This window comes from Passer domesticus, chromosome 5, assembly GCF_036417665.1.
Source record: "Passer domesticus isolate bPasDom1 chromosome 5, bPasDom1.hap1, whole genome shotgun sequence".
Taxonomy (NCBI): Eukaryota; Metazoa; Chordata; class Aves; order Passeriformes; family Passeridae; genus Passer; species Passer domesticus.
In genome coordinates, this window is record NC_087478.1 from 34,092,157 (window position 1) to 34,095,750 (window position 3,594).

The 3,594-nt window shown below is 38.2% G+C and overlaps 1 long non-coding RNA gene across 1 annotated transcript; it reads right to left on the reverse strand.

Moving 5' to 3' along the window:
- Positions 1-450: 450 nt before the first annotated feature.
- LOC135301326 (uncharacterized) lies at positions 451-3,175 on the reverse strand. Its single transcript, XR_010363074.1, has 3 exons — positions 2,844-3,175; positions 2,630-2,714; positions 451-2,212 (listed from the first exon to the last, which is right to left on the reverse strand). It is a non-coding gene; the product is annotated as an uncharacterized LOC135301326 (long non-coding RNA).
- Positions 3,176-3,594: the final 419 nt, after the last annotated feature.

Consider the following 3,594-nt stretch of genomic DNA (forward strand, 5'->3'; position numbering starts at 1 on the left):
TATATGCTAACTTTCTTCACATTTCATTGCAAATTGAAAAACAAGAAAAAAAGGAAGCTATTTCAACAGCATAAATTTAGCCTAAGTGCATTTTTATTTTTTCAGCAAAATGGGTCATTGGCATAACCTGTGAACATTTCTCAGTTTGCCATGGTTTGATGAAAATTAGACATATTACATTAAATTCATGTGACGAATATGCAAAATCATTTGAAACAGAAAGGAAAAAACATCTGAGCAGGCTTTTTGCAACAAGATTTAAACTATACACAACTTCAGTCAGAAAATTTGGAAGGCAGCTTAATTTCTTTGAGCTATGAGACACAAGGGCAAAGCCCTCAGCACAAGTAAATTGCTATTGCTCCACCAAACACACTGAATCCTTGCTAACAGCAAAGGAATCATGCTGATTGACATCAGATGAGGATTTGGCATTGTTTTGTCTCCTGGGTAAATGAGATTTTTGGTGTTAAAGAGAACATTATTACTCCACAAATGACACAGCATTGTTGCCCTAAACACTAACTTGCTTTTGTAATCTGTTGATTCCCAAAGATTCCTTAGTCTAAATCAGGGTAAATAGAACAAAACAGTTTTCTGTTTTCTAAGGTTTTGATGTGGTGCTCTTTGTTGCTACTCGAGCTTGCACAAATTCAATGTATTTACTTGAACATTGACTCCTGTTTGCGAATGTTGTCTGGTCACCAGCCTGATACTCTTCAATTTTTGTTAGAAAAAACAGATATATTTTTCAGAAGCTTGGTGGTTTAGCAATTTAAGTGTTTATAGCTAACAAGTACCATCTTCTGCAGAATTCTACAGTTTCAGCATAGAATAACCAGGTGGTTTAAAATAAAAACATGGTTTAAAAATCTGTGAAAGCATGCTGTTATCTTATTAGTTTGTTATTGTTCTGCAAATCTACATCATCTGTTACCACCTCACCTGCCCTCCCAGAGTCCCTAACTCTTAGTTCTGCTCGCTAACATTTACAAAATCATACAGAAAAGTAAAAATGACAAATTATAAACTGATTTTGAAGGCTTATTTTCCATGTACTGTGCTAATCCATACTCCAGTGGGGTGGAAATTTCTTGGCTGCAGGCAAATGCTAAACTTCAAAGAGTGGCTCAGGTGCTGAGATGTGTCTTGTGCTTGACAGCAGGTGCTGACACGGAGGCTGCTGTAACCCATATCCCCAGTCATGCCTTGCACACTTTTCAGGCATCTGGGCCTTCATAGCTATAAATTCTTGCTAGAATTTGTCACATGCTAGGCTACGTGTGACCCCCAAGCTCCACAAAATATGTAGCCACACACTGGCCAGAGCAATAAGACACATGAGACATACAAAATATAAGCTAAATATACTCCCTGGAGAGGCAACTGAAAGTAGTATCCTGGGGCCACAATTTTAGCGTGTTCTGCAGTTCTAATGCATGAGAAAACTGTCTCTAGTATGTGGACAAGCCTCAGGACAACCCCTGAACCTTAATTAAGGTAGTGGTTGCTGCCTGGCTTTCTACTGTCACCCCTGTTTCAGACTGCCCAACATTTTCCATACCAATATAACTCTGTCCCCAGGTGCATGATGAAGTCTCAGAAGAGGAACTGTAACTGAACTGCATTTTGCAGCCTTAGAACATTTTAGTTATGCCTTTCCTTGCAGCTTTTTTTCCTTTCTGCTGCCTATGAAATTAGTTTAATCATAATGCCTGTGGCTCTGCTGATTCCATGTCACTCCTTCATGTGAACAAAACACTAAGTCCACAAGGTCCACAAGAGCTTTTTTGTGACTTTTCCTTCTCACAGACGGATCAGCTATTTCAGAATGCAGGCTTTATTCTGTGTCTCATTTCCAGCACGCTGTGAAATCACTGTAGCCCCATTAGCATTCATAACAGTAGGCTGAATGGGTATCTAACCCAGCATTTTGACACACTCTCTTTCTCTTTCCAGCATAAACCAAACTTTTCTAGAGTTCTGTTTTTTCCTTGTAGGCAGCCTGTTGCAACAACCCTCATAGCTGGTAGTCAAGTGATAGAAAAATATTTTCTAGGGAGAAGGAGATCAAATCAAGAATGTTAAAGTAAATTGCTTCACTTTGGTTCTGCTGAGGTGGGGAAGAAACCCATGGAGAGCTGCCAGGTGTAACACAGGACAGAGAATATACATGGTCTCATCAAGCAGCAGTGGAAGCCCAAGCAGAAGTCTAGAAGACACAAAATGCATTGTTAGGTGACTGAATCCCTCTTAATTTTCAAATCTTAATTCAATAAACAAAGCCACTAATATTCAGAACAGATAACTTCTATATTTACTCTTTGTGGTGACTTTAACATGATTGTGATGTGATGGTCAGGATCTGTAATATGCAGTATATGAAGTTTGCTACCCTGTGAAATACTCTCTAAATATTCAGTCTGGCGGCTTGCATTTCTTGAGAAAAATACCAATATTAATTTCTGTTTTCATCTCTTTGTGCACTTTTAAAATTTTTGCCTACATAGTTCCAGGCTTTCTAATACATTTATATTCCAATATAACTCAAAGTGATAGCCATCAGACAACAGGCATAAATTCATATAATGAATCTACAAGAACAGCAGGTTTTTACTACCTTTCTCACCTATCATTTCAAGCTTCAGAAATGTCTGCCATATGACCAGAAATACCTCAAGTGTCCCTCTTGGAAGATATAAAATCCGCTCCACCTGCAAACAAAATTTACCACTCCAGTAAGAAGTTCATGGCAGTTGTTCCTTTTACATAACATCCTTGTGGTTATTGCAGTTAAAGCCACACATAATTAGAATTGACTTGCATTATTAACATCAACTTACGGTCACTACCATCCAAAGAAAATTAGTCTTTCAAGAATATTTGAAGCAGAGCCAATTTCAGCTTGAAAAAACTGCTCTTGAAGTCTTTTGTCCACAGCTTTTCTCATCTGTAGCACATCTCTTATGCTAAAGCCACAGGCAATTCTTTTTCTCAGATGGTTTGTATATTTCCTTGTGTATATATTTTAAAAATTATGTTTAAACAAGTTCATCATAATGTACTCTAGAATGGCCTCTTTATTCTATTGATGCAAATCCTTTTTCCCCTGGCTGAAAGACTGAGGAATGAGAATATGAGGAATATGAGAAAGGTAATAGCAGGAAGTTCCCCATGTCACTGTAACAATCCATGAGAGTAGAATGAGTGGAATCTTAAATCACAGGCAGAAGGTAATTCATCATAATTGTGCTACAGGGTATTAAGCATATCAGAGATAGCACATCTGGATATTTTATACCTTGACCACAGTACCCAAACCCATATCTGACAGACAATTTCCTGAATCTAATGTGGTGAACCCTTATACAATCTGGAATGTCTGTTAGAGCAGATGACCATTTTGTAATGCAACCATTATAAAACAAGTCTTTGTTTCCTTCCTCTTCCAGCACACTCCGTTGTGTTCAGTAGTCTGTAATTTCTCATTTGTGCCAAAAAACATTCCAGTCTGTGATCAGCTGGCGTGAGGCTGCAGGGATCTATCGCACTTCCAGTTGGGTTGGGTTGTCACTCCTTGTCACTTCTATTGCA